The 20698-nt window shown below is 43.7% G+C and overlaps 1 protein-coding gene across 4 annotated transcripts in view; it reads right to left on the bottom strand.

The window, feature by feature from the left end:
- b3gat1a (beta-1,3-glucuronyltransferase 1 (glucuronosyltransferase P) a) overlaps positions 1-20698 on the bottom strand; it is a 70618-nt gene that overhangs the window by 14028 nt on the left and 35892 nt on the right. For all 4 annotated transcript variants that reach the window (XM_068584778.1, XM_068584780.1, XM_068584781.1 and 1 more), the window contains one exon: positions 3372-3527. The gene's annotated coding sequence lies outside the window, so the exon portion shown is untranslated. The remainder of the gene's footprint in view (positions 1-3371; positions 3528-20698) is intronic.

Here is a 20698-nt window from a genome sequence, read left to right as displayed (position 1 = left end):
ACATGAAAAAGTAAGAAAATGTAGTATTTGATTTAACAATGAAACACCCAAAACATACAGTATACCTTAAATGACACAAATGAATCAGAGACAATAGTTTGATTAAATGAATGAATATCTATAGATTTATAGATGAAGCATGCCTGCTTATATTTTAAGCGTCTTTTTTTTTAAAGCATATTAATTATTTTAAACTCATACATGAACATGCAGTATGTATATAACACATTTCCATAACTTTTTTTCCCAATGACTTTTCAAAGCTGAAAAAAAAAACATTTTACATGACTTTTCCAGGTTTTCCCTCACCATAAGACCCCTGTACATAACCCCATATTCATGAGGCCCCAAAGAAGCATTGAAGGACATTGCGTCATAGTGTGTGTCACACTCTGAGCTGTTTAAACAGAACATTATTCTGCCGCAGACACAGCGCCGTCACAGCCTCTCGAGGTGACGGAGCAGGTGCTGTTCATCCTTTGCAGAGAGATAAAAGGTTGTCAAATGAATGCATGAACTGTGCAAGTGTGTCACAGCCAGCAAAAAGAGGAGGGTCAAATCTAGCAAGGGAGACCACGGCGCACGAGCATGTGCCCTCTGCCAAGCCGATGAGCTCATCGGGGCCATCGCCGAGGACGAGGCGGTGACTTCATGCCCGCTGCTGTAACGGGTCACCGGCCAAATGGCAGCAAGCGATGTCACCAGACTGCAGCTCGACTGTTCGGGGTGTGCGCCCTTCCCCTCCGAGTCCAGATTGATCGGCTTGACTTTGTTTCCCTTTTGAACAATTTAATCACAGCATGAGAGACACCGACTGTGAATGAATTGAAACAACATCGGAGAGGGAACCTTGAAAATTGAATTTCTTAATGATTTGTCACAATGTTGATGAACAAAATGGGAGCGAGTCTCTCCACACAGCTGAAACACACTCCATTAAAAGGGTTCAATGCATTGTGTTTTTTTTTTAAGTTTCAACCAACTTATGAATATAAAGTGTCACTCCTCTTCTTTTTATAGTTTAATTCCACTTTTAAAGGTAAAGGTGTAACGTCCGCATACACTTGGGCGACAGAAGTTAAACACTGACGGCTACAACAGCAGTAACGAGTACGAAATGGCATTATAGGAATTATCTTTTGTTGAAACCAACGGCTACTTCTGTGGTCTGAATGCCTGCAGATACATGAGGCACAAACTAAGGGATGGGTCACGTGTTGCATCATAACCAAAATGCAAGAAGAGGATCGCAGCCAGCGAAGCGCTCTCAAATGTGGCGATGTGTATTTTTTACGCATTTCACTCTATTCCTTCATGTTTTTTGTACCGTCTCCATCGCCACACCACTAACTACATTGTAATGTGTTATTTATATATGTAACATAAATGTAGTAATGTAGTAAATGCATTACTAAAACATGTCCCCGCCTTAGTTGCTGTTGGTGCGCCAGACTGAGGAGTGAAAATTTAAATGCTGGACCATAAAGAGCAGAAACAGCAGCGAACATTTCCTCAAACTCTGATGGCATCCAGGACCGGCCAAATGAAGTGAAGCTCTCACCAGAAACAGGGTTTTTTTTTTTTTTTTAAACTGACAGACTGTGTGTGTGTGTGTGTGTGTGTGTGCCTGGCCACGGGTGCTAAATCATGATTGGACCATCACTCTTCAGGCAGCAATCAAATTTATGATTGAATAAAAAATGTAGGACCCGGCCGTTTTCCAAGAGCCGGAGCAAAAGGAGGCCGAGCACTTTAAACACACTGCGGTAAACTGCGTTAACGTTTGATGTGTTTCGGGGAAAAACGACAAAATGAACACACACTCGGCGTAGAGACGTTGATTCTACATTGTGCACATGAACACACACACCATGTAAGGTAGAACCACACACACACACACTTTGAAATTGACAATAACTACCTCTGACAAAGTCTCACGTCTTTTTCCACAAATGTAGAAGTTGTGGTAGTTCATTTGTTTCGGATCGCATCATCATTGTGCCCACTCTCTGTGCTGTGGGGCGCCGCTACATTGCCACTTTGGGAGCTCATTTACATTGAATTTAAGGATGACAGACCTCCCCGTCTCTCCCAGGGACGGGCTCTCCTCCTCCTTAATAGGCTGCTGGCGTTACGCCGAGCCCTAACTGGAAAAATGCAGTTATTAACTGATCTGCTCAATTACACAAAGGAGGAAAACAGACATAATGTGAGCACAGGTGTTTGGCGTATTCATTACAGCTTTACACATGAGGAAGCAAGTCATCACATTCCCCACAGTGATCCTTTTCCCGCTGCTGGGGAAGGTGGCCGTATATATATTGAGGCTCAACGTAATTGTATGTGCCAATTATCTCTATTGAGCTCTGCAAATAAACCAGTAATGCCCAAGCAATCAGGTGTGTGAGTAGTTGTGACATGACATGCACCTTTACAGGCTTTCTACTGATGCAGGAAATGGTTCTGCAGCGTTGCAAAGCTGGATTTCTTCTACTTTAGGGGAGAGGCGATTTACAGTGGAGGAAATTGATAGTGTGCGTGGCTAAGCTTGTCTATATAAAGTACTGTAAGTTGTGCAGAAAATGACCCACAGTCAGTGCATCAGCATGCAGCAACCTTTTTAAAGGCCAACATAGGGCAACAGAGATTTTTCTTTTCTTTTAAGAAAAAGGTGAGAACACTGAAAGCTTTTTAGAGCTGCTTACAAATACCAGAAATCTATTCTCTCTCCCGACACTTCTTCTCTGTGCAGTCCGGATGGCCCTCGGGGAGCACACACTATTATAATGCTTAACATGTACCCATCACACAACAACACTATTGCATACATTTGGTGTGCAGTGGATTCCTTGACCTTGTGAATACGTCTTTGCTCCTTGAGAAATGTCTCTGTTAGCAGTATGGTGGCTGAAAAATGAGAGCTTCCGCTAATGGGAGAATCCCTCGAATGAACTTATTTTCTTATCTAATTAACGCTTCACCCGGGTCTTTTTCAATCCTATAAACAGATTTATTCTGCAAATACTGACTGGCTTTACTACATCTCCCAGTTTCCCACGAGGCAATCGGATTATATTTTTTACGAGACCGCATCCTTCAAACTCTACGCCTCAAATTTGCCACGTAGGCTTTTCTAATATCTGTCCAAAGCCGAGATGGCCCTCATGACATCACTATGACACCGTCAGGTGGATTTTCTCAGACTTGACCGAGCTCCTCCTGAGCCGTTCAGCAGTGCCGTCCTTCCAGTGAACCGACCTTGAGGTGTGAAATCAGTGGAATGCCCCTTTAATCGCATCGCTTGCACAAAATCAATACATCCACACGGACGAAAAGGAGGAGAAGAAAAAAGCAACTCTTTGGACGCTTACCCACAGTTACAACTGGATCATGGCACCACAGGTGATGCGCATCTGGGAAGGCCACACTGCGTACTGGACGAGCTACGCAGCGGTGACGTCCTCCATGACGCCTCAGCCGACCATTTCCTCGTCCTCTGCCGCAGACGGGCGACGCCGAGTCCAGACCTGCGGGGGGGGGGGGGGGGGGGGGAAAGAAAGAAGAACCGTTTTCGGTGACTATGATGCAGCGATGACAGATTGAGAGTGCTTGTCTCTTTGTGTTCTCACAGTGTGTACCCTTCTCTCACTCACACCAGCATGAGACATTCAAGGACAGTCAGCCAGGTTTAAACATAGCCATTTGGACAGGGCTTTGAACAGCGAAAGCCTCGCAGCGATTCTTGGCTCCAGACACCTTTGTGAGTGGTGTGGCTGTTGGACGTCTATTCATTATTTAACATCAAAGCGCTTTGGGGGTGGAAATGCAGCTGAGGAAAAGTGTGTCAGTGTCAAGTAATGAACTCTAATTTGGATGCACATCATTCAGATTCGCAGCAGGGTTCGCTCCTCCAGTCGTAGACGACTGCTGTGCTTTACAATGCCGCATTTTTGCTCGTGCGTGAAATGGTTAATGCCGTACATGTATTGATAATTCTACCTCATTGACTCCAATCTGAACTGAACAGACACGCAGTTGGTATTTTTCTTTTTTTTTTCATGCCTAATGTGGAAAATGGAAGAGGGTTAGTCACAACTCCCATTGCTTGCCAACAGTCTAGGGTGGGGGGGGATGTTACAAAAATAAACTGGCATCATGTCTTATTCAAATACATCTGAGGGAACGCCGCTTCTATGGAGGCTTATGCTTCACTCCGCCAGTGATGTCTGCGTGCCGCATCGGCTGCAAAACTGGATGGCTGAGGACTGTATTTTTTTTAGAGGCTTTGTAATAGAGAATCATATAAACTGCAAATATGTAGTTTTGAGGGAATGAACAGCAGGACTCCCAGAATCCTTTTATCGAGGCACAGTGTTGGATAAAAAAAAAAAAAGGCAAATTGCCTGTGATCCAGCTATGTGATTGCGGGCGTGTTCGTGTGTGTGTGTGTGTGTGTGTGTGTGTGTGTGTGTGTGTGTTTGATGGGCACTAAATTTCAAAACAATCTATTTTCAGATTGCACCGACACATTGTCCAATTTCTCAAACTGAAGTATCGTGCTTCTGAGGGCTGGTGTCGGCGGTGTGGGGAAAAGGAATGAAAGATGAATACGAGAAACGGTCTTCATGGGTTAGTGCAGCGTCTGCAGAAGGCTATTTGCTTCTTCTTTTTTTTTATGACAGCGACAAGCAAGCCCTGTAGTGGCAAGAAAAATAACTAAACAACAGTGATAGAAAGGCTTTGCAGTCGCTGCCAGGTGCTGACACGCATGCAAAGTCGCAATGACAGCGTTGTCGCTCTGATTTCCGCACAATAAGCGGCTCCTCTGTGTACTGTGATGGAGCTAAACTGAGGGGAAACACTGTGTAGTGCAATAACGTGCCAAAATATCAGAAACCTCCGACAGGCCGGCCTGCTGCAGCATCTTAGTGCTAAATATTTTTTTGAAAGAACAATATTTGGGGGAAAAACAAACAAGCGTGGCGAGGGCTGCCAGCCGAAGGGAGCCGGAATAAACATTGCTGCTACGCGCAGAATAGACGGAGCTGTTCACGCTCGTTTGGGATGTGATGAACGCTTCATTCAGAGTCTTTATTTCTTCTTTGGCGTTTCCACATTTTATCTAGTGTCGGCCATGGAGGATTGACTTCATTAATAACATGTTAACAGGTCCAGTACTTTGGTTTGGAAGCAAACTCCTGCCAAATCGGACATTCTTCGGGCTATTTAGCAAATACGAGCACGCTAACCGGCTAAAGTGAGACGATCGGCGTGGTAAACACAACACCTGCACGTCGGCGTTGTAATAGGATGCTCATGTTAGCACTGTAGCGCCCAAGTAGCCTGCAGGCTAACAGACTCTTGAGTCTAGTCAGAACGGAGCATAAAGCCCATTATCAGTTCAAGACGTACACAGACACACACACACACACACACAAAAACAATACGGCAGCTTACATTTCTCACTGTTTTTACGTGCTGATCAATTTTAGTCTAATCTGCAGCAAACGGCAGATAATGAAGCTCGACAGCCTTTCACATCAGCGCAAGTTAACCAGCTGTGAAGGGAACACCTGCCGCTGATTAATAAAGAATCACAGCAACGATGTCAAGTGTGAAAACTGTTGTTCTGATTGTTGAACTAACATCATTACCCGCCCACCTCAAGAAAAAAAGGTGAAGCGGGAGGGGTGAAACAATGTGTTTCTCTGCTGGGCTTGAGTGTGTCGGATGGAATAGGTGCCGTGTGTGAGATAACAAGGATGGCAGACCTGGACAAGGGCGCACGCAGAGGGATCAGGCAGTACATTATGACGCCCCCACTGGTTTTAGGGCCTCGTGTTGGGACCCAGAGCAGACGGTCTCCTTTTATGATCATTAACTTCATCATTAGGATTTAATGGTTAGAAAGGAGCTTCAATTCCCACGTTGTTACCACACAAAACCGGCAGTTTTCTTTCCTCAGATGTCGAAATACTCTCAACTCGTGGACTTTCATCAACTCATAGTTCTCCATTTTACTCCAAAGTATAAAGTTTAGACCCAAGTGCATCACCTTTGAAATACTACAAACACCTTGTCCTGCGATAACTCAACTGTGATGAATCTGACGTGATCATCGGTCCCAAATCCGTCACTACAACTTCTGCCTCTCCACCCACAACTCCCCGTCGTCTGCCTCCCCCACACATCCGCACCCTCAGAGTCATGTTTGACAGCGACCTCTCCTTTGAACGTGACGCGTCAAACAAATCACCAGAACTGTCTCTTTTCACTTTAAAAAAAAAACAACACATGGCCCGTCTCCGCCCATCACTCTCCTCAACTGCTGCTGAAACTTTGATTCGCGCCTCCATCACCTCCAGGACCGACGACTGCAACGGTATTCTTCATAGCGCATCATCTAAAAAAATCCTTTAAAAAAAGCTCCAGGACATCCAGAACGCAACACCACTACATAGCTGCGTTGAATGGGTGGTTGTGTTCTTTTTTTTTATTATTGTGTAGCTATTTTATGATGATTTCAACGTTTGTAAAGTGTCTTTGAGTATTTTGAAAAGTGCTATATAAATCAAATGTGCTAATATTAGTATTAAATGTAGCATCTCCAGGTTGTTAAATGGGGACAAATTCAACTTTCCTATGATTCTAACTTCATTTCTGTCTGGCAGTGAGACACACATATTCCTTTTCCAATGCTGTGAAGATGTTTCCTTTATTATTATGTTGGTAATGATAGTTACAAAAGGCTTTGCTCACCTTATTTCTCCTTTGTAGTGTATTTTATACCATGCAAGCAAAACAAATCTTCATTTTATTCAGTCTTTGACAAAAAAAATATCGTCTTTCTTACTTTTTTCTGGGGTTTTCAACCATATCTCATAATCTTCCTCAGTGGATAGAGTTGTAAAGTATGGGCGTTGTTTTTTCCTTGTATTCCATATTTTTAGTATCCCGGAAAATAAGTTTAAATATTAGATTAATTTAACATTAAATACAATCATGGTAAAACATATATTTATATTACATTTTCCCATAAAAGGTTAAAATGTGTCGACGTGCATAACCGTTGTCGGGGCTATAAAAACACTACAATGGGCACTGAACTCCTTCATTACTCAAACGCTGACAAGTGTATTCGCGGCATCGGCACTGGCAGCCTCACAGCGTCTTCCTCTTCCCTCTCTCCCGCTGATTCCTGAAGTTGAGTCGAAGATGAAGCGAGGGCACGCTTCCAAGTGTGTTATCGAGTCTCCCTCTGACTTCAGAGCTCCCTTGGACCATCTCCTGTTTCCCGAGGAACCCAATAATAACATCATCTTTTCCTCGCTTGCTTTGTGGCATCATTTTTGATGCACTCTCCTCTCTGGAGATAGAGTGTCCTGGTATGTGCAATCTCTTCGCTTTCGTTTATCACTTCATTGGTCTCCGACCAGCTCGGCGAAGCCCGGGAACAGTTTTCAGGGATATCTGGGGAACGTTGGAGGACATGTCACTGGAGTGGATCATTATTGATGTTACTGTCACAGCCCATCCCTCCCGACCCCCCCCCGCCAAAAAAAAGCTCTGCCTACAGGTGTCATTAAAAGGGAATTTTAAATCGGCGGGCGCTGATTCACACGGGCATAATTGCTTTTGAAGTGCAGTGAGCTGAGAGAAAGTGATCACAGGCTTTCTCCGACGTCGAGCTTCTTTTATTTAGTCCCAGTTTTGGGATTTCAAGGCCCGGAGTCGTCGTAAGATTATCACAAAGTTTTATAAATCTACAGGAGTTTGGCGCCGTTTTTCTAGTCAATTTTGACGTCAACTGACAGCTTAAAATGTTAAACATTTCAAACTAAAGGTGGCACAAAAACATGCCTTGATATTTCCACATTCTGCATCTGCACGCATTTTTTTTCCCAGATATGAGCTAAATCTTTTTGGTTGGTTCCGGTGCACCATGTGTGTGTTCGCATGCATGCATAAATCACAGGTGGAACAATTCCCATTCTCTAAAATTAGGATGGCTCAAAGACATTTAAAGTATTTTCCTGAGCGTATTCATACAATATATTCAATAATTCAGTTGTGTTAATGTTTCATTTATTAGTTTCTCCTTCCACTCAGAGAAACTGTAAAATATAATGGATAAAAAAAAACAATTAGAGGCTGGGTCACTGGTGTAGAGGAAAACGATCTTGTGTTAAAGACTGTGGCGCACTGAGGCAGTTTGACTGCCTTTTTCTCACAAACTAATTAAACTCATTTGTGGGCAGAGGGGGAACTAATGTGTAATGTTATTCTGAAATCCTGAGCGGAGTTGGCAATTATTTCGCTTTTCAAAATGTGATCGAGAGTTTAAAGTTTTCGCGCATGAGACTATCAAGGATCTTTTTTTCCAGTGAGAAAAACAAACAACGGCAGCTGCTTGTCTCGGAGGAAGCGTTTCCTCTGTTGAAGTTGATATTTTCTGCCAGCCCTGCTTGTGCGTGCCGTGCTACTGCTCGTATTCCAGGCTGGGGGGGGGTTCAGTGAAAGGTCGCCTCGATGCGAGTTTTGTGTTACTTGCCCCATCAATCCGACCCGCACCTGCCGTGGAGCGAGTCTCCCTCAAAATGTCATCCTGTCCTCTCGTCGAGAAACAAACTGCCTGCTTTGAGTAACGCAAATAATTGCAAAGCAGAGGAGGCGGATCCCGTAGGAATACTGTGGTCTGGTGGGTTTTTTTTGGAAAAACAGCTTTGTTTACGATCGTCATATTCTCAAAATTCACCTTTAACTCACGCCAACTGGATCTGTAGCATACTTCTTTAAATGGTAATAATGAGTGAATGGGGGATGTAAACAATTACAAATCATGTCAAACTTTAATCTGCCAGATTATCACTATTTGCGCAGCAATCACTGTAAATGCTGATTGATAAAGAAACATTTGCCAGAGATAGTGGCAGTAAGCGCTGTCTCGCATGCTTGATTTAGACGACGAGGATGGCTGTTTCATTTTCAGGAAAACTTGAATAACCCATTAGCTGTGAGCATTGGCCCTGATTGATGGCTCCGATCCACGCCTGGATCCGGCCGCCTCAGCAATGATGGAAGATTTAAGAGCCCCACCAACCTCCGGGCAGGTTCCTCTCTGCTGATAACCATGGGGGGATAGCCCGGCGCAAGCCTGCCCTTAACTTATTCTGACTAATTTATAGCTCGGCTCTCCCGGGGCACATTTCCAATGCCGGACCCGCCAGCGCAAATGCAGCCTCTCGCAGCTGGCCGAGCAGACTGAAGGAGTCACGCCGGGATTGCGGCGGCTGCCGCCGAGACCCGGACCTGCCATGTCGGGTCAGCACAGCTCAGCTCTGATCAGAACGGAGTCCTTGGACATGTCATCTTGAGGGGGGACCACAGAGAGATGGGAGAGCAACTCTATCTCATAGTTTCTCTCTCTGCGAATGCTAAAAACTCTTGAGTCAAAGATAGCGGTGCTTAGCATACTAAACAATGTGCAGATTTGACTTGTTTAAAGTGTAAGACTCCATCGAGTCAAAGAACTATCACACAACACATGAATAATGTTTGGCTTTCTGCTAAAGAGTGATGAAAAGATGTTTAACACTCTTATGTCTGTATGGTAAATAAGAAGCTATAACCAGCAGCTGCTTTGCACAGACACTGTAAAAAAAAGAAGGGTTTTTGTCCACAGGTACAAAACATGCAAACCATCACCTTTATTGCTCATGAAGTAATAAAAAAAAAAGTGTAAAAATGTCAGTTTGTGGTTTTGTTTTGCCTTACATGCTCGGCTATTCCCTGTCTGGGAGCAGGAACGTCCTTAAGTCTCTGCTCGTTGCCTGGAAATGAATCGCTATAAACAGATGCTGCATTCAGGAAACGGGACGTAGATGTTCGGTATCGGAAGAGTTCTGGTTTCCGTTTGTAATCACCGATCATATTTGAGCAGGCTTTGGTTGAATGCAGGTTAACAGTCCGTGCGGAGAGCCAGAGAGACATAAAGCGTTGGTCCAAATGCAATGCCAGAACCCACCGGCTATCGTCTGAATCCTCTTTTTTTTGGGGGGGTGTTTGTAATGAGCTTGTAAACTGGCTAGTTGTGAAACAGCCCGGTCACGCATCTCAAGTTGCAAGCTGGAGCGCAAACAACAAGCAGCTCATCGGAAAAAAAAAGAGGAAGTGGCCGGATATCAGCTGGCTTCATGAGAAGCACAGAAATAAAGGCCCTCACCCCCCAGAGGCTTATCCTGATGCCTGGCAACTGATGACAGCCAAGAAAAGAAAAAGCTCTTTTCTGTGCAGTTCTTTGTTTGATTAAACAAATGATATGTAACGTGTAAGCTTTAATGACGCTGGTTGGCCAACCTTGCTCCGCTAGCTGTCTTTATAGTAAGGTAAGCTAACAGGCTACTAGCATTTGTCTCATATTTACTGTAAAGTATTTGCGAAAATACCATATTTATTACTTTAAATACTGTACTTGTAATTTAAATAATAAATGCTGTTCATAAATAACACTGGCTGAGCTTGTATGCTATTAATTACTTCTTTTTTTTTCCTCGACTGGTCACCAAAGCCCCTTTTTATGATTAATTTGCCCTGTAGCAACAAGGAAACTAATAACATATTCATGGCTTATATGTTTTTTTTTTCACTGCTGCCATTAGAGGTTCGGTAATACTATTACATTTGATCCTTTGTGTGCCATCAACATGACTAACAATTTGAATCATAAAGCAGAGGCTTTTGTTGGAAATGACAGTAAATCAATACATTACACCCTTTGGAGAGACTCCAGGAATGATTCATGAATGAACAGTTCCTTACAATGAAATGGAAAGCGCAGCGTTTATCTCATTAAAATTGGTTTTGTTGTACAGGGCATTGATTTCAACCACATGTGACATGTCTCGCACTGTGAACAGGCTTATTATGCCTCAACAAAAGGTCATAGGTTGGCAGAGGGAGCTCCCACATTCATTAGCTAATTAAAGGCTGCTTCCTGAACGGGAGTTTAGGTGTTGGACTCTCTCCTGGTCCTCGCTCTCAGGCTTCAACATGCGAGATCTCCGAGTTCCTTAATGAGGGTTACACCATGGATTTCTCCGATGGAAAATTCCCCCGCGTCAAAGTCCCCCAATTATATGCCCTTGTGGAGGGAAAATATATATAATTATGAATCTGATCATCGCTAATTAAACCGAGGGGATTTAATGCCATGCAATGACAGTGAAGCCGAGAGTTTTTTTGTTTGGGAGTGAAAATAATTGGTGTAAATAGAGGGGGAAAAAATAAAAAATGGATGCTTTAAAGGAGAGAAAAACTCACCGTTTGCATCTGAAGGATTTTTTTTGTGCATGCACGATCAAACAAACATTTCTGTTAATGAAACACATGTTATACTTGATCTGCGTCAGCCATCAATGAACACCGGGATTTTTTTTTTTGGAAAGCTGAGAGTGATGGTATGAAAATGGCATGCAGGGACATAAGTAGCCTCCGACGGACGGACAAGTCCTCGGGGATAATGGAGTGGAGCTCCGGGAACAACATGAGAACACTGTGTGGCTTCATGGTGACCAGAGTGTGTAGCAGTGCAGCATGTGTGAAGTGCTGCAGGACAGCATGCGCGCTCAGCAAAACCTTCCCCGGGATAAGCAGAGCTTTTAAGGATATGTCCGATCCAGAGGCAGATGAACTTGGCACCTAACAATTATGGACTCGACACAGCTGCCAGTTTGCCCGTGTCCATCTCTGGTGTTTTCTTAATTACATAATTAGTCGGAGTGTTGGTATATGTGATTTCCCTCTATGACGTGCTGTCATTAGCGTTGAACCTGCCAGTAAAACATGGCCCCCGGGAGAAGGCTAATTTCTGGTGGAGACTCATTTAATAGCTTTGGCAATTAGTGGAGACGGCATTAATATTACTATTTCTCATGCTGACTGCACGTGTGAGTCATTTGCTAATGCTTTATGCAGTGTATTTCATCAATATTATCATATGTTAAAAGCCTGGTATGTTGTGTCATGGATGATGTATTGCAACTCATGTGTTGACAGTGCTGTAGTCCAAACACTGACTGAAATAGACACGCAAATGCTACTTAAACACCACGTCTCGGCATCTGTTTCCTGGTTTTACCAAGAGAAAAATGCCTGATCGTACCGATGCAACCGGATCCCGTTCTACTGTACTTTAAAAAAATGATTCTCTGCAGAAGTCTTAACATGCTCATTCCACATAATTATTTCAAATGGTATCTCAAAAGCAGTGCAGCACGTATGCGCCACTTTCACACGAATGGCATTTCTTGAATACCACTTTAAAATGCGCTGACATTCAAAGATCCCCGGTAAAATGTCAAATAAGCGATGATGTAGAATGCCGGCCTATAATGACGGAGCGAGTCAGCATAGTTTCCAGTTCAACGTAAAAACAAGGCACCTTTAACATTTCAACCCGAGCCTTGGTAATCCGCTCTTTGCTGACCTTTTCAAATCTCGTTGCTTATCACTTACTATTATTATTTGTCCTTTGCTTGTATGCGGCTATGCACGGTCGCATTCAAAGAGCGCCCGCGGGGCACAGAAAGATGACACCGACAGAGCAGTGTTGACACAGCGGCTGTGTGTCTGCTGACGCTACATTACAGAGGTGTCACTGACTCAACGGAGCCATGACTTTGCCGAGATAAAGAGCACAGTGGCGACTGACGGCAACACTGTAACCAGAACCATTGGCGATTTTCAGCGGTGCAAGCGTGGCGAAAATAGCACTGTGTCATAGCGATAATAATAATGAGGGGACAGGATTTAAAGTACAGCCAAATAACATCAAACACCCTTTACTACCAGGCCAAACCAGACAGACATATTCTGATCTAGTAAGGGTCTTCTGTCCCGCAGCATGCTCTGTCAAGTACCTCAGGTACGCTGAGGCTGTTCTGGAGCTAAATGCTAATGGAGGAATACGAACATGCTCACAGCTGCAATGCAAAAATACTCAGCGTGCTGTTGTTGAAGGAGTAGTTTGATATATTGGGAAACATGCTCTGTATATTTATGTGTGAATCAATGCCATTCATATTTCTGCACGATATGATGCTTTCGTCAGATAATGCTAATTGGCTCGCTTGATTTTGCCCTGTTTGAATTCACATTTTATAGCGTGTTTGTTTAATCCTGTTTGTTGAATTAAAAAACATATACAGTTCTGTTTTTATGTGAAGCTACATGCTAGACTATTTCTTTGTCGGGCTAATAGCTAATTGGCTGCTGGTCTAATATTTACCAGACAGATATGAGAGTGGTATCCATCTTCTCATCTTAAAGCAATGTAGGATTTTCGCATTTTTGAATTGTCACAGTATCTCAAACCACATGTCCAACATTGTTTTGTTTTCCCCACCCATCAACAACTACAACAGCCATTATTATGTTGCCTTCAGTTCAGTTTTGACGCATGAGAGGTGAGTCATTTCTGCAGTGCCCGGTCCTGTGCCCATAATGACACAGACACACACACAATAACCCAGTCACACCATAACCAACTCGACTTTCCTCCCCCCTGATGCTGATCAATAGCCCGTGGGCTGAGGCAAACCTCACTGCATCCGTCACTGAAGCATAGGACCCTTATGAGGGGCTAAAGAATAGCCGAGGCGGGTCGACCCATCATCTATTATTAACCCTCCTGGGGCTGACACATTATATATGAAAATGGCTCCAATTAGGTCGTCCAGCTGTAAAGTCCAGGGAGCTTTGGACCATAACAAAGTTAGAGAGGGAGTTGTGGATGGGGCTGAGCTACAATCAGGTGTTATCAGAGCTGTATTCAATCACTCTGTTCTCAGCCTGTGCCTTCTTGGGCTGCTTAAAGCAAGCTGATTGCTCAAATCAAAGGGTATTTTTTTCCTCCAGTGTAAAGACCCATATTATTGCACACTGAATCCTCTCTAAACAGCTTCTCATGTTAAAGCGTAATGATACTAATTCTGTTTTTACGGTCACCGGCTTTCATTACTTGACATCAGATGAATGCATATTTCATTTGAATAACGTCTTAATCTGCCTGCAGATCATAATTAGAATATTTCAGCCTTAAGTATAAAGCCTTGTTCTTTCATAAAACATCTTTCACTGAAATGCAGATCTTAGGGAGATTTCTTGGTTGGTAACTAGCTGAACTGATGTGTGTTTATGACCCCCCCAGCCCTCTCTTGGGAGGTGACACGTCATCATTAGTTTGATGAATGTATCTCTGAAGTTTGACTGACCCCTCTGGGCCTTTGCCCTTTAACGGACCACAACGGTAGTTGGATGGATGGAGGAGAGACATTAAGCAAGAGGAAAGGTCATCGGTTTAACACAACTATTCATCTCGCTGTAATAATGTCAAATGTTTACTTGGGTTACGTGCCTCATCAAAGGCCCGGCTACGTTTGACAGCATGTGGTTATATTGTCAATATAAATTTTCATTAGTTTGATTTAGAAATTTCCAAAGTAATCACTAGTCAACATGATGACATCTTTTCAACAAAAAGGATAATAAACCTAAGTCAGCAAAGTAGACCTTTGATATGATTTTTGAGTAGGATGTGATTTCCTTTGATCTTGCACGGCGGACAGATTCTCGCAATGTCAAAAGGTCACCCGAGAATCCAATCGCCAGCGAGCTACATGTTAAAAAGGCCTGCTCCTTCCCGCAACAGTTTCCAATGACGGCTTCTCAGACGCCCAAACCATCTGGTGGAGCAGGTTAGCTTCCCGAGTCTGACTCATGCTCAGTGTGTTTGGAGCCTTTGGAGATGCCAGTGGGGAGTGAAATCACCCATTCTCTTTCTCATGCTGTTGCATTATGGAATAACCAGTGGTCAAGCGTCGCAGAGGACTCCCAGCAGCATATTATTGATTAGCCTCTTCGCCCAATTCAGACGGAAACATTGTTTTTTTCGTGCAGCGCTGAGTTGAGGCAGAACTAAGAACTCGAGGTACACTCCAACATCCAGCACATCCCTGCTTTCAGACGGTAATCCTACATGACGAAGCCGCTTCGTACAGCTTCCCCCGCATGTCATTGCAGTTGTACGTGTGTGTGTGTGTTTGCCCTGTATCTTCACCAATCAGCTGTGTCCGTGGCAGTTTGTCGTGTCACGGTTAGCGAGCTCGTAACATTCAAATGAGGCTGTTCATTATAACCCTCTCAGCTTTGATCGTAGTCCACGATGGAATCAAAACAACTTTTACTCTTTTTGTCGATCCCTTTGTTTCTTTGCGCATCGACACACAATCAGAGACATGCTATTAAAAAAAAAAACAACAACTGGATAATAATGATGAATTTCAGAATTGGGTGATTAGTACCAGCAGGATGGGCACAACCATTACAGACCACAACACGGTGCAACTGATTGGCCCAGAGGCACTACACCTGCTGGATGGCATTTTGCCTGCGGCGAGAAATCAAGCACCTAAGCTACTGTGGTTTAGCATCAGAAACGCTTCTCGCAATTTTGTTTCTTTCCCCAGTCCTTGTCGTCTGGTAAAGGCTCGGATAGTGTTCTCATGTCATCTTTTTGTTTGATTGAAGAGTTCCCCCCTCATTTGAGACATTGACAAGAACCTTTCCCAGCACAACAGCACGGTGTCACTAGCGGAGTCCAGGGTCTGGATTCATGAAGCCAAGTGTCTACAATCATCCCCCTCGCCCGAAGCTGTCTCGGTCTTAAGTAGGACACATTTGTCATGCATTCTGGGTAAATCAAGACTTACATTCAAACCAAAAAACATGGCTGACAGCGTCACACCTCTCCTCCAGCTCCACTCCGAAAGAAAATCTTTGAATTGTGGGCGGATTCAAAGGTTACGAGGGCATTTGGTACTTCACCCCCTAAAAAAACAAACTGTAACTATAGAAAAACTTTACAGCAGCATATAATCTCATCAAAAGACGGCTTGTCGCAAAGCTGAGATACGACGGCTTCTTAATGTGGCGGGGCTCAGTACTTAAGTAAGACAACACCTGGCAATGCCCTCAATGCCAGGTATTGCCCACCGGTTACTGCGCTCTCTCACAAAACTCGTACCTTTCTCATCGCTCGCTCTAGACATTACGGTAGCAAACGCGTTATGAGCTCGGCGTCGCTCTCTTGTCATTAAGTGCCATTGTTCAGCAGGTGACACAGATTGTTACCATGGAAACACAGGTCTTAGATCCGAGTTAGCCAGGGAGGTAGGGCGGCCTTTTTATGTGTGCAATGCGAACGCCCGATTGAGAGACAGATTGCCGCAACATGGGGAACTCTGAGGAAGATCCGCTCTGTATGGAGATAGAAACTACTCAGTCATCTTTTTTTTTTAAAATTATTCTTATAAATATTATCTTCCATTTCTGTCAATAGATCACTCTCAATGCGACACACTGCGCCTTTCAAATAGTTACTTAGATGAGATGTTTCAAGGAGCAATTATTCCTGCTCTCCTCCGTGTCCTAATTGCTCCAACGTCCACCACGGTGCAGTGTTTTTTTTCCACACTTAAATCTAACCTAATGAGACTCAAATAATGTCGGTTCCAAAAAGCTTTGATAATATGGAATAACAACAGTGGCCATATGGCGAGCTAGAAGATTGAGCAATAAGAATGCCTCGGAGGGGTTTGTTGTTGCTGAAATAGCTGCAGGGCAACAATGTTGGTGCATCCCTATTTGCTTCCCAACAGAGATGATGCAAGTCTAGGGGGGTTGACACACACACACACACACACAAACACATACATACACACACCCTGATGTGGTCTAATGGGCTTCAGGGTGATTTAGCATCTCTAAATGCCTTCAGTATCTCGCGGTTTGTGTGTGTGGATGCAAGTGGATGCGTTTATATCGACGCTGGTGTTCTTGTGTGAGCACACATGGCTGCATGTTGTCTGTACTGTGTGTGTGTGTGTGCGTGTGTGTGGGTTTCATCAGACAACTCAACGCCAACTTTCACAATTCCCCAGGACCGCGTTGAGTCTGAGAGCAGTCCTAGTTATCTAATCTTGCAGGAGCTCACTGTGTGCAGGTACCACACGGCGCTGAAGCCAGCTGGCTTGCGGATAAATCCCAAAATGTCTGGGAGACTGTGCCACTTATTTGGGTCATGTCGGTTTGGGCGGAATGGAGTTGTTCAAATGCTGAACTTTCAATGATCTACTGTGCTCATTTGATCCTTTTGTGTGCTTAAAAATACTTGTTTTTCCACCAGAATTTGGCATTCTGTTGGCACGCCTCCTGTATCTGGTGTATTTGTTCCAGTAACTGTGCCATACAACTCCTCTGTGCCAGGTTGCTGTGAACTGAATTATTCAATGTTGAAGAGGGAAACGTTAAAGAGACGTTTCTCCTGATAACAATGACATTGCAAACAGTTGCGTCATGGCACAACACTGTTTTTTACTCCTTCTAATCTCGCAATACAACATTATCTATGTCTGCGAAATATGTGTCGTTGCAGACGTTCTTCAGAGCTGGTGCTCCCGAGTACTTCCAGCAGTTTGTTTAGCAGTTTGAAGTATTTCATTTCAACATCTTTTAACAATATTTTCGGTTTTTAATGACTCAAAAGAAGTTAGACTTTTGTTCCCGAGTTAGAAATTAGCGGGTGATTTAATCACACATTCAAAGGTTTTAAACAAAAACATCAGAAATGACTGTTGGAATACAGTCCGTCCACTAAAATGCACAACAAAAACTTGTTCACTACGCATTTTCATGGCATCTGCTTTTTCACCAGATTTTTTTTAGGTCAGCCATTTGTATGCTCGCTTGGCTTGTGAGAATTAATGCTACAGAAAACTGCCAAGGGGACAAATGTAATTGTGGTGTAGGTGGAGAAACCCGAGTACACACTAATGCATTTAAGCACTTACTAAAACCACCAAAATGTGTGCGTTATTATCTCTGAGCGGCTCGTTTTGTGTAAGTAATCAGACACAATGATTGTGCGTCATGCTTGGAATGTCATCATTACTCTTGGAATAAGTCAGCATCTCTACATGCAATTATGTGAACGTGGAAGGGAGAAAACATTTCCTGCAGGACTTCCGCGTCGCAGGTTTGTGTCATTACAGAAACAAAGAGATTGTGCAACAAAGGGCAGAAGAAACGCTGCAAAGAGCTCACAGTGGATTTGGTGAAGCGACAATAATGAGCAGTGTCTTTCTTGTATTAGGAGTGACAAGCTCCCCCGTTATCACGAGCTGGAATCTTGGCAAGAAGTTCAAGGATTGCCTTGTTTGCAAGCACGAGGAGAAAACACAATGGACGCTTTTTTTTTTCCTCTTTTTTTTTGGTGGGGAAAGGCGCATTCTCACTTAATAATTTATTTTCCAATTTCTTGTTCGACAAAAAACCTCGATCTCTTAGCGTGTTTATCATCCAGGCCAAGGGAGAGACACGGGCCGCTAGAAGCCAACGGGAAACACACTTAATGTTAATAACAATGCCTGGAGGTGGGATGTAGAAAACGATGGTCTATTCCCAATCTGTTCTGCAGCCTCAGGACATGCAGGACATTACTGTAATCTATTCTACAAGTACACTGCATGTTTAGGGTTTTACACACTGTACACAGTGTACCTCTGTTTGGGAGATTAGTCTGAATGCTGCCGCTGTGATAAAGACTGAGGCAGATTAACACAAAGTACACAATTCTTCCTCACGTCACAACATTGGGTGCAACATCCGGATTGTCTCTCGTCCGTATGCAGATGGTTCTGTATTGCCTGTAATTGCCGAATACAGTGTTTATTACCAGAATCCTGGTGTTTTCCCACAGCAATATGAGCCAAGTGTTGGGAATTGCATAGAAACCCTTAAATGACATGAATTATGATGGAAGACATTGTACGGCTGGGCTGCAACCAACGATTGACAGCAATTATTTTTGACAAAACAATGTTCCTCACACACAAAAACAATGGTGAAAATGCCCATCACAGTTTGAATGCCAGATGTGATGTCATCAAATGTGTTGTTATACGACCAACAGTTCCAATGCAATGAAATTCAATAAGATGGCAAGTAAATGCAGCGAACTGAAGAGAAGAACATATTAAATGTTTTAAATGATCAAAGTAGTTGCCTGTTAATTATCTGATTGATTCAACTCATCAATTAATCGACTCAGCTTCAATTTCCCCTGAATAACATTTTTAAACAGAGCGATTTTTGTGAATGTGTTTCACAATCTCAGGATGGCACCATGCATTTAGACCTGCGTTCATTCGCATGGTTATTTATTTCATCAAGTCTTGATTGTTTACTATATAATATATTATTATGTTGTTTCTCCAAATCCAACACTGTAGATTTTTGACTACAGAACATGAACTTTACTTTTGAAGTTTTTAACATGCAGTAACCATTTTGAATATATGTATCTAACCCCGGTACGACTTTAGCAAGCGGTGCTGCTTCAGATTCTCTTCGCTTTCTCTCTCATCCTCTCTCTCTTTCTCTCTCTCTCTCTCTCTCTCTCTCTCTCTCTCTCTCTCTCTCCCTCTCTCTCTCTCTTTTCTGTCAAACTGTCACACCCACCCACACACCCCAATTTCATCTTCTCTCCATCCTTCTTATGCTAGTGTCCTCCTCTTTCTCCACCTCCTCTTTCATCAACTTCTCTCACAGACAACTTCTCCCTGCCTCTTTTTTTTTATTAACTTCCTTCTCCTCACCCCCCCATCTCGTTCTTCTCTTCCTCCATTCATCTCTCCCTCTCTCTCTCTCTCTCTCTCTCTCTCGCTCCCCCCTATGTCTTTTGACTGGCTCTCTCTGGGGGCGGATGTGTCTCTGTGGCCCTCTGCAGATCTGGAAAGGACATCCTCTCAGTTTAATTCAAGTCAACCCCGGTCTCCTGGTGCTCCAAGACGCAGCATGTGTGACAGCTCTGCAGAGACAGCCAGAAGGAACAGACACGTCTCATCTGCATGTGTGTGTGTGACAAAGAGAGAGCGAAAGGGAGGGAGAGAGAGAGAGAGGGAGGGAGGGAGGGAGGTGTGTTTCAGCCAGGCATCTTTCAACAACTCCCCGCTGGCTGAAAGAGTTAATTTCACCCTGGCAGCAATCATAGGCGTCTATAAATCTGTGATGAGAGGCTGCTATCTTGATTAGTCAGTGCTAATTCAGCTCACACCAATTAAGGAGTTTTGGAGTGCGATCTAAATTATTACATAACATATGCTATGTGCTCTAAGCCCGTTGTCGAGACTGTAAATAAAACTGAGATCATGAAGACGTTATGGAGCGGTGCCCGTTCTCAAGTCCACGCAGGAGGCGAGCAGCCGCCGAGAGCGAGGCCGCCTCTGGGAACATTGCATGGAGGGACTTTTGATGTCATGGGACGCGGTTATATATGTGTGTATATGGCAATCAAGTAAGCCCGAGAAAGCCACACACACGCGACAACAGTGTTAAGTCAATATCTCTCTGCCGCAGTCTCAACAGCGATAGGTTAGCTTTACAAAGACACACTGATAAATTACATGTAATGACGCTGTGAGGTAACGCTGTCATTTTGCCCGTGTGCTCTTGATACGATGCAGAGATGCTGATGCTACGCGTGTATAACCATTTATCATGTTCATCCTCTTTGTTTAGCTTTGTTAGCGCGCTAACATCTGCTAGCACCGAAGACAAAGTACAGCCGAGGCCGACGGGATGT

This window comes from Clinocottus analis, unplaced genomic scaffold, assembly GCF_023055335.1.
Source record: "Clinocottus analis isolate CAN_PGR_092001 unplaced genomic scaffold, fCliAna1.0.p SCAF_2, whole genome shotgun sequence".
In the NCBI taxonomy this organism is placed as follows: Eukaryota; Metazoa; Chordata; class Actinopteri; order Perciformes; family Cottidae; genus Clinocottus; species Clinocottus analis.
This window is presented reverse-complemented; position numbering and strand designations above follow the sequence as displayed.